The sequence below is a fragment of the Oryzias latipes genome, chromosome 5 (genome assembly GCF_002234675.1).
Source record: "Oryzias latipes chromosome 5, ASM223467v1".
NCBI lineage: Eukaryota > Metazoa > Chordata > Actinopteri > Beloniformes > Adrianichthyidae > Oryzias > Oryzias latipes.
In genome coordinates this window covers 30,904,441-30,915,885 of record NC_019863.2, presented here as the reverse complement: position 1 = coordinate 30,915,885, position 11,445 = coordinate 30,904,441, and the positions used below count along the sequence as shown (strand labels likewise).

At 40.6% G+C, this 11,445-nt stretch overlaps 1 non-coding gene across 1 annotated transcript; it reads right to left on the bottom strand.

Annotated features, from left to right (window-relative positions):
- Positions 1-3,994: 3,994 nt before the first annotated feature.
- trnaf-gaa lies at positions 3,995-4,067 on the bottom strand. Its single transcript has one exon. It is a non-coding gene; the product is annotated as a tRNA-Phe (tRNA).
- Between the last annotated feature and the right edge of the window lie 7,378 nt (positions 4,068-11,445).

Here is an 11,445-nt window from a genome sequence, read left to right as displayed (position 1 = left end):
AAGGTGGATAAAGGTGGAAAGATTTCATGTAATCCATGGACACCAGTGAAGATCACAAATCATGGAAGAAAAAAGGTTCAGAGCACTGTCTAGTGGGTCTAGATGACCCAACTCCCAATTTTAAAGTGCCTAGGATAGAACAAGGGTTACGGCAGTCCTGTCAAAGCTGGGGTCTCTGTCGAGAACTGTGTTTATTAATGAAACAACCCCCCGCTTGACTGTGTTTATAAGCAGAAAATATGATCTGAAATGCAGTGGGAGGGGCTTTTAAACCGTCTCAAACATCCTTGAACAAATTCTTCATCAGCACTTCCATGACCCTTGAAAGTCCATGAACTGCCACCTTTGAAACGGGTCAGTACACGTCCGTACAGAACACAGCTGGTCCAAATGTCCACAGGAAGCACCATTGATTGTACAAGAGAACTGCACCGAGGGACGTCAACCATTGAAAACGATTCACCTCCAGCTCCAACCAAATGAAGCCAAATCGGTCCCCACTTTTTTACAACACGGACGCCGTCATGTTGGAGCCAGGCGTTGCAGTAAACGTTTTGAACGTTGGCTGTGGGCGCCAGCAGGCTACACCCACTTTTAATTGAGGGATCTGATCGGTCAGTTAAAATGTCAAAAATATCATGAAAAAAAAAAAAGGATTAGAAGATGTCAAAAAAAGATATCAGAGTTGGAATGTTTATTCTGACCAATACAATGACTGAGGAATAGGTCTGCACAATATGAGGAAAACTTGTGATTTGCGATATTACAGATCAATATTGCGATGACGATATAACTTGCGATACATGAACAAATAGCAAAACAACTAAATACATAATTTCACCGGTTTACTTCAAATTAGAGTGAACATAACCTAAATTAGACTCCAAATGAGCCTGGTCTACATAGGAGGCGAACATTTAACATAAAAGAACTCCCTCTGGTCAATGATGTAAAGGAGTTCTCGTACAGCCAATGTGAAGCTTGGAGGATTCATGATGTGTGACGTTTGGTGTGGAGAACTTTAAATAATGGATAAATGCATCCAGTCGTGATTTAGCTTACGTTGGTAGAAAGTCAAGTTTTGCAGTGTTTACATGAAGACAAAGTTCTAGCAGATGATGTAACATGTTTAGGCTGTGCTCTGACTGCGCCTTGAAACTTTTATTTTTTATGCCAATATTTTTATGTGACTTTTAGAAAAACACACAGGAGAAACTTCCTCTATAAATGCCTGAATTAATAAAAGAAACTACATGAACAAAAATTAAAGAAACATGTTGATTTCTTAACTCCTAACATCAATTATTTTCTAAATGTTTAGAAAACATCAAACTTAATGGTTTTAATGTTTGCTTTTCGTTGCTTTTAAGGCATCAAAGTGTCTCGTTGGTGCACGCAAAAGCATGTGCTGTATGTAAATACGGACCTTAAATGTGAATTCTGAGAGCGATTCTACCCAGAACTTTGCAGATTACAGGAGAGTTTAGCTGAACTGTCACCGGAACACGTTTGAGTCAAACTGTTAGTGAAGAAAAGTCACCATCTCCGCAGCAACGGCTGAACCACATCAGTACTTTTGGAACGTGGATATGGTTTATTCTGCCGTCAGGGTAAAATCACAGCCATGCCATCGATCACAGAGCAAATTCTGAATATGAACATAAAAAATGTAAATATGATATTGTTAATGGGAAAGAAAATAGTATCTGTATGGCTGTTCCCTAGTGTATTTTAATGTTAATGTATTGGCAGACATTAAAAAATGTAAGAAACTGAGGTCTTTTGTTACATTTTACTGTGTGAGTTAGCTGTGCGCTCCGAGTTTCTGTACATTGTCTTTGAAAAATACATTAAATAAAAAGATTCAAGTTTATTTTCTTTACTGTGTAAACATTATTATTAGCTTACTTTCTCATCTTCATTGTTTTAATGTTACAAAGTAGATAGATTCCTCCTAAATCTAGTGATTTCAAGTATCTTCTTTGTTTCATGCTAGTGCTGTTCGTTCTGCAGTTGCTTGTGCAGAACAGGAATCCCTCTGCAGACAGAGAGAGCGTGCACCTCGTCCCAAACGTCCCAGCAACTCCACGCACACGGCTGAAGAGCTGCCAGCGCGCTGCTCAAACTTTGCGTGGGTTTTGCTCCGAGTGGGAGGGAAGCGCCACGGGGATCTGCTGGAAAGCAGAAAGAGGGTCATCCATGTAGGATGGCGCCTGCAGGGTAAAGAAGGCTAAATCAAAGGAAAGAAACCACTAGGTCATTGCTCCCGTTGCTGATTTTTTTTTATTTATTTTTTTACATACTGCTGGTACAGATTGGATGGAAATATAAATAAGAAAAAAGAATTGCTTGGGTTGAGGTTCTGGGGCAGCAATGCATCAGGACCCGCCGAAGGCAGAAATGCTGCTACGATCTGAGAAACCATCATGTGAATTTGTGTTTTCAGTGGTGTCCAGAACAAAATAAAGGATGATGTAATTTCCACATATTTACATATTTGTCTGCAGCTTTGCGCTGATTTTGCTGTTCAATGACAGCTGGAGCCTCATCAACAGATAGCAGATTTCGCCATGCTAAACGTTTGCTGGTTGGACCAACACGCACTCAGCACGAAGCTGGAGGAGACTATCTTCTAAATGTGCTTTTATTACAGTTATGATTATTAGTAAGGGCCTGCTCGCTCTTATGTATTTAAATCCCTGCGGTCAGTGCTTTTTTCTTTTTGCAAGGAGGACCCAAAAGACAGGTTAGCATTAGGCTAATATGCGCTAAAACTTAAAACTCTGAACGGGCAATGAGCATCTTGGATGTAAATATGTGGGAATTACATCATCCTTTATTTTGTTGTGGACACCACTTGAAACACAAATTCATATGATGGTTTCTCAGATCGCTGCATTTCCGTCTTCGGAGATCGGGAGCTTGGCGCTCCACTATGCGAAGGCAGCTGCCGGTCCAAAGAAAAAAGCGTGTCGGATATGCTGCTAAGTAGTCCTATAGAAGCTGTGTAAAATCATCAGAAGTTCACAACCATCACAAAGCCCTCTCCTCTGCCGCTAACACAAAGCTACACTGCTGTTAGCAGCCGGACACACGGAGAAAGCACTGACGTCATCGCCCCGCCTCCCCGCTGGAAATACTTATTCGAATTGAATAATGTGACACTATTCGCAGGGTGGATGTTAAAATGAAAATGCATTCCCCTCTTTGCATTTTCGTTTTAATTATGACACAGAATAAGCAGTTTTTAAGTAGAAAATGAAAAAGCATTTTCAAGTATTGATTTTTCATTTTAATTTTGAGTCATTTGATGCAGTTACATTTTGAAAATTAAAAAGCATTTCTGTTAATTTAATCGTCAAATTAGACATTTCTAAATGAGTTTTGCTACACATTTACCAGATAACTTTTTGAAAATGAAATGTCAAATACCATTTTCATTATTATTTTAATTAAGTGACAGAATAAGCGATGTTGAAGAAGAAAATGAAAAAGCCTTTTGGTGGATTGCTGTATCATTTTAATTTTGAGTCAAAAAAACAGCTTCATTTTGAAAATGTAAAGCATTTCTGGTTTTGACTTTTATTTTTAATTATGCTACAGAATCGCTTCCATACAAAATAACATGATATGAAATGATCAAAGGTCAAATAATCAGAGCCACGAAAATAGTCAGAGGGAAATTGTAGGCCACAGACACTCTAAAAATCACAAACGTCCTCTTGTACTTCAGGTATGTGAAGCTGCAGCTTTCTAAAGAAATATTAACACCTAAAATAACCATAAGAACTTGGAATTCCATTGACAACATTAAAGTCAAGTTTGGCAGCTCTCATTAAGTCTTTGTTCCTATTTCCTTTAATTATATGCTAATGCAAAGGTGTCGTCCACCAATTAAATAAAAGAAACGATGAAAGTTACGCAGAAAAACGTGTTTCAAACGAATGATTTAAACGTGAACTACGAAAACAATTGTAATCCTGCAACCCTGTGCTGCCGAAACCCGGGATCGAACCAGGGACCTTTAGATCTTCAGTCTAACGCTCTCCCAACTGAGCTATTTCGGCTGGATGTGTGTATAGCAGCGCACAGGGTTTTTCATACATTAACAGGAAACGACAGAAACCAGCAGTCATCCTGTTTTATACTGCCATCTTTTGGACACTGCCACGAACTGCAAATCCAGACTCGTGTTAAAAGTGTCATCACACTGGGTCGCAAGAAGGTTAAAGTTAGAAGTGATTTCGAGTTTTTATTTTATTTTACTCCAGATCATGGAAGGAAACCCATAATATTTAGAAATGTAGGTAAACCGAGAGGAATTCTGAATCCCGTGGCTAAACAATGGAGAAATGGTTTCATGTATTTCCTTTTTTTTGCAACTGCAGCGTTTTGTTCATTTTTTGATTTTTAGTTGAAATATAGTAAATTATAAATATATTTTTTTTAACAATTTGCAATTGGTCGTTGTTTTTGTTTGTTTGTTTGTTTGTTTTACAAGAGTGAAAGCAAGTGAGAGAGCGCTGAGCTGAAGTCCCAAAGATCGCTGGTTCGATCCCACGTGAAAAACAGCAAACACTTTTTATGTAATTTCATGCAGAATAAAGTCTGATTATGGTAATAAGGAGTAAGATGGACTTGTCAAAAACACAAAACCCATCAGATAAGGTTAAAACAGCATGATTTTCTAACCCTGAAGGCTTTAAATGTGCATAAAATCATTACAGTTCTTGTTATTATTAGCTGCTGGAATAGCACGGTAAAGGAACATAGGACAGGTCCCACCAGGAGTGGCTGAGCTTTGTTGGACCTTCTGCAAGCTCTGGCTGTGTTTCAGCTGGTCTGCTCTGTTTCAGTGCCAGGCCTGAAGAAAACAGGCCCACAGTGCCCCAATAAGGTCAGCGATTTACGTCATTCGTGTTGAAATCTGAATGAGTGTCCAGCTGGTTCTCCCTGGTGATGTGCTATTCAAGTACAGCATTGCTGATGATCAGACGGACAGAGCTATGGAGAACAAACGGTGAAGGAAAGCGATCCCAAAGGGCAGCGGGCAACAAAAGTATACGCTCTCCAGTGTATAAAGCCACAACAGAAGATAAAGTTACAGTAGTGATAAAAGCGAATCATGCTTTTACAGAAAGAACTGACTAAATCTGGAAGAAAGCCAGGACACCTGCATACCTGCAGCTTGATGCCCGCTCTTGCATGAAAAGCTTTGAATGAAAAGCTTGTCCCTCCTGGGTGTGACGATTCAGCAGGGTATTGAAAGTGAACGGACAGACAATGCTGCAGAAAAAAAAACTGAAAGAAGAGAAGAAGTAGAAGGAGGTGTTATGGTTTTTTTTGTACAAATAAAGTTTTCTTTGAAAACACGCAGGTGGCAGTTCAAAAAGGCCTGATTTTATGCCCAAATAACAAGTTTTATTTAATGTTTCAAAATCTATTTGATGCATTAGATGCTTCCACTGGGATTTTCCTACTTTATGTAATCCTGAATATATTATGATTTAAAAGGAGTCAAGGGCAGATAACCTTTTTCAACAATGACTTTTATTCCTGCTGGGTAATGCGTCTAGTTATTCTGCATCATTAATGACTCAATATGGTGTTGGGCCCCCTAAGACCCCCTAAGAGAAGTTGAATTTATGTTTACAGTTTTCTGCAGAGTGGAGGGGAAAAGACAACTTTTGAAAAGTGATATTCAGAAAAAGAATAGCATCTGTCATTCTGGTTTGATTTAATATTAAAAATTACATTCTTGATTAAAATCAGCATTTTTTAGCAGGTCCCACCTTCAAATGAACTCATGTAGGAAATTACATGTTTCCTCCTAAGAAAACTAGTGGTGACATTAGAGCAGTGCAGGAACAACATCTATTTTATTATTATTATTATTGATGAAAAACAAGACAATGACCCACAACCTTAACATTTTCAGGAAAAAATAGTTTTAGTATTGTAACACTTGACATATTTTAGCTGCTTTAAAAGAAAATGTACTTTTGCTTTTATTGCAGAAAAAATAACAAGATTAATGTTTTGAATTTTCATTAAGATATTCATTAATCCCAGTTTTTTTTCTATAATCCAAAATCCTTTGAGGCCAAATTTCATGAATAAAGATGGAAAAATGTGGCAATTTTTCAAAAGGTTCTAAAATGTAGGAGATGATTTTTATGAACAAAAACTCTTCACTTCCCAGCAGCACTTTTCTCTGTTTTTGTCTGACTTTTCTGCAGATGTCAGGCTTTTCCACACAATTCCATCACATAAACTCATCAGGGAAGGAGAAGAAACGTTCACGGAGACGATGGCGTTCACATTCCTCGCACAAATCCACGTAATTATGTTGTTAGTACACAGGGTAGTAGGAGTTTGTGTTGTTGGTTTTTAAGTACAAAAAAATGTCAATTAAAACTCCGACAGAATCCAGATCTCTGTTTTCATACAGAGATAAATCCTCTAAACAGCTATAAGCCTGCGGCCAAATGGTTCAGTTTAACTAAAACTGAGTGATTCACTGGTTTTTCTTCTGGTTTGCTTTAGCAAAGTATAATAAGAATATAGGAGCATGATCAAAAAAGTGTTAAATCTTCTGTTATGAAGTCATGACGTCATAAAAGTAAAACCCAAACGTTCACCACTAAGATTTTGTCCACTGGGAATATAAAAGCCCATGAAAACCTACCGAATTGGGATTTCTCCGATGTATTTTTCTTTGTACCCTCACATAATGTAGTTATGCAAGAACCCCGCCCCCCTTCCTTTTCACAGTGGTGATGTTTCCCGCTGGTTTTGTTTCCCTGTTCTTGGAAGGCTTTGGTGCTTCAAAGGTGCCAGTCAAGCTGGAAGCCAAGTGAACTTTGTGGCAGAATGGGGACCTGTTGGCGGGTGTGATGCCGACGGTTGCCCCGCAGACAGGATGTTTTTGCCCCGATTCCTCAAAACTGCTGTTCCCCTTTCAGGAGCTTCTCACAGGCGGGTCATTTGGCACGGCTTCTAGGCTTGCGTAATGATGCAACGGTGACCTCTGCTATTCTGCACAACTCAGCAGGAACGAGCAACATGAACAACAAAAGCAACACCCAACAGCACAACCAATACAAGCTGCAACACAAAGCAACAGGGAAACACGAGCAACACCAGCAACTGAAAGAACATGAGCGACTCGAGCAACATGAGCAGCACAAGCAACACCAGTAACACATGCATCAAGAGCAACGCCAGTTTAAAAAAAACTTGCATTACCAAACCCAGAAACACAAGCAAGATGAGCAACTCGAGCAGCATGAGCAACAAAGGACACACAAGCAACAAGAGCAGGAAAAGCAACACAAGCAACAAGAGCAACACTAGTTTAAAAAAACAACTGCACAACCAAACCCAGAAACATGAGCAGCACGAGCAACAAAAGCAACACCAGCAGCACAAGCAATACCCGCAACTGAAACAACACAAGCAACAAGGAACCATGAGCAACACAGGCAACAAGAGCGGAATAAGCAACACCAGCCACACATGCAACAAGAGCAACACCAGTTTAAAAAAACAACAACTGCACAATCAAACCCAGAAACACGAGCAAGATGAGCTGGAGCTGCATGGGCAACAAAAGCAACACAAGCAACAAAAGCAGCAAAAGGAACATAACCAGCACAAGCAACAAGGGCGTCATGAGCAATCCAAGTAAGACGAGCAACATAAGCAACACAAGCAAACTAAGCTGACTCACAGGCTGAGCTCTTCAGATTGCAGGCTTTTTGCCATAAACCTCCTGTGAATATAATTTAGCAGACGTTCAAAACGAGACAAGATGAGGCCGTTGTTGTTCCACGGAGGGGAAAAATGCCACATGCCATCAACTGACGTTTTTTTTAAATGACTTTAATATCACATAAGGAAAGTTTATTTTCCTTTTTTGCAGAGTTTTGTGAGAATGCGAGAGGTTGTTCCAGTCGATCGGGCTGACTCCTTCCTCCTACGGAAGCCCTGAACTTTAACAGACATGTTCTTCTGGTCCCACAGCTGATTTAAATGTTCATCTGTGTGTTGTAAAGTCTGTGCTGCACCCTGTTTTCATTATTTCTCTGCTGCTGTGTATCGTACGATCACGCTGATGTCCTTAGACACCCTCAGACAGACGCCGTCATCGCAGAGTTTAAAACCAAAGAGGTCAGCTGCAGAACAGCAAAGCTTCCTGTACAGGTTAGGAGCTTGAAGAAAATTCTAATCCCGTTCATCAGTGAAACCACTGAAATCAAAAGCACTTGGCTGCAGAAATGAAGACATTGGAACAGCAGAGCAGAAACATGACAGGCTTTTTTCTGAGCAGATGCTGTGGAAGAGCCTTTGTGACATAACCCACCGTGATGCATGCAGTCTGAAAGTGACAAGGGAAGGTTGTGTGAAGGAGCGCAGTGTGACCTCTCTTTGTCCTTGAGGACAGACCAGTGCATTGTTTCCTCAGGCTGGCTGAGTAGAAACCAGAAAACCCACTCCATGTTCCTTGAACCGGCTTCGAGGACATTTTGGAGGCCTGTTTCTTGGAGATCTTGTGCAGATTGCTGTTGTTCTTTCCCTTCACTGCTCTGACCTTTGCAAGGCTCTGGAGGCTGATCTGCGTCATCACAGTCAAAGCCACAACTCAGAAAAGTGTGTTTGTATTTATTAGTTGGTTCTAACAATACAGTCAGGGTAACGGCTTGGTTTTAGTGGTAAACTAAACTGGAAAAAAAAATGCGTGAATATCAAACTGTTTCATTTTGTAGTAAAACAATTTAAAGATACATTTTCTGCAGATGTCAGGCTTTTAACATGTTTAACATGTTCTTGTAGCATTTTTCTAATGATGGAGAAAAATTGCAATTCTGAATATTTCTTTATACTAATTGTTGTGAAGCAGGAGCAGAAGAAAAAATGCCGATTAAAAAAAGATCGTATTTGTGACATAGATGGGCGGAGCCACAAGCTCCTTGCTCCGCTCCATTCTGATGCATCCACGTGCAGACAAATAGATCCAGGTACGTCTTTATTTTCCTGGTCTGAGCTGGAATCTGGATCTAAACTGTACGTCTGGATAGCTCCGATATTGCTCGCCATTTTTTGTCGCACAGTTAATGTTAGGTTGTGGTTGTGGGTGGCTGTAAGCTAACGGGAGAGAGTGTAAATTGGTGGGCAGGCTTACAGTCAACAGACCTGCCCACAACCTTTGCTGAACTCAAAAGCTTTTCCTCCATCAGACCATGAGCCTCAACCTTTTTGTTGATATCAAGTTGCAACAGAATGCACGGGTCTGTGGAGAAAACACCTGTGGCTCAAGAGATTGAGGACGATTCATCCTCTCAGGAGCAGAGCCGGTCGCCTTTCTGTCCAGAGATTTCATAAACCTGAACATTTAAAACCTAAAATCCTGACCAACGCCTGGACTAGACCCAGAACGCCGCCTGTTCAGAGAAAGAGAACCTCAGGCTTCCCTGGGGATTCTGAGTGCTGAACCTCAGGTTTATTTCCCACCTGCACACAGAAGCCACAGGAAAGCATCTGATGATTTTCCCTGTAGAGTCTGGCTGCTCGTCTCCGCCTCCCACACTCCCTGCAGACACGACCTGTTATGTAACCACGCTCCTCTTTGGCTATTGTGTCAGAGTCCCGGCAGAACATCAAAACCAAGACAAATCGACTGTGATCACTGGTTCAGCTGCAGCACCACACAGGAACCACTTCTTATTCCAGAAATAAACCCATTTCAAAAGGAATATCTATTTTAATACAAGTATTCTGTTTTAAAGGTATCCAACGTAATATTTACATATTTAAATTTAAAAGGTTTAGTTTGGCCTCAACTGAAAATATCTAAATAAAAGCAGATTTTTACACTATAAATTCAATTCAATTTTATTTGTATAGCCCAAATTCACAACAACAGTCGTCTCGATGGGCTTCGTATCGGCAATTGAAAATGTTAAACATAAAATCAAAAGGATCATAATTACATAGAATTCATTAGGAAAATACTGACATGAACTAACAAACTGACTAAGCTATACTGGCATCCCTGCCCTTAGACCCCCCTTCGTGGCAAGGAAAAACTCCTAAAAAAAACGGATTCCGGAAAAAATGAAGAAACCTCAGGGGTGCCCACATGAAGGAGGGATCCTCCCCCAGGACGGACAGGCGATTTTCCAGAACTCTTAGAGAAGAATTAACTTATCTAACTCTACAACTACATATATAAAGTCCAGCAGACGAGCTTCATCCAGACAAAGTTGGGGGGACAGTCGGGGGCGCGAGTCGAGCAGGAGACAGGATCCACAGCCAGGTGTAGGGAGCAGAAGCAGAGGCGAGCCAGAGACGAGGTACACGGTCAGGAACAGGAGCACGGATGAGCCAACTGGAATCTGGAAGCACTCCCCAGGAGGGGAAAGAGGGAAAGATGGAGCGTACATGAATCACGCTGCACCAAACAGAAGCATGGAGAACTAAAGGATGAATAATGATCAAGAATAGAGAAGAGAGGAAGGTTGGAAGTAGATGTCATTTCTACGTCAACTAATGTCTTCGGTAAACTCGGTGAGTTCAAAAACTACTCCGTGTTCAGGAAACAGATTTATCTGAAGGGTTTTCCTTAAAAACGTTTTTTTTTCTTACCAACTTCATGTCATTTCTTGTATTTCTGACCATCTGAAATGATGGTTTTACAATAACTGATGCTTTTAGGGGTGAAAGTTGATTTCTATCTTTTATCGTCAACACTAGACTGATCCACTTTCATCCTTTTTTGTCCATAATTTCCTTTTTTTATTTTTTATTTCCATTAATAATTTCCTTCTTACATTTGATATTTTGGGTGCAATTTGTTTTGCATCTTCTCCCTTTTCAGACATCAAAAACCATTTCTGATCATCTCTGCTGTTGGTTAATATCACTGTCATTTGCTGTTTCACAAACTCGGGGTTAGGATTTTTAAAATGTAGTTTAATTTTACAGAAGATGGGCCCTTTAATATTTGCATCATAATCTCATCTATCATCTCTAGAATACAGAAATTTGGTCAAACGTTTGATCAGAAATGTAATCTAACGGTAGATGGGAAGCTTTGGCGGGACGAGGAGGAGATGTTCTTTTTTTGTCATCAGCGTTAATCCGGTCCCAGTTTCTTAGGAATCTTCTAAGCTTTTGCTCTATTTGCTCCGAATGTTCCACTAACCCCGAGAAGAATACGCGGATTAGAGCTGGACCCAAAATGAACTCCTTCAGAGGGGTTTCCCTCCACGCTCAGGAGAGCGGGGGCGGCAGGAGCGTGGCGCTGACCCCAGGCCCATATCAGGTGTGCTGTGGGGAAAGGCAACACGCCTGCCTCAGCTCCCAGGATCCTGTAGTGGTGCGGGCCCCGAGCCAGCGGGGCTCCTCTGACCTTCCTGAATGATTTAGGTGCTTACTTGATCC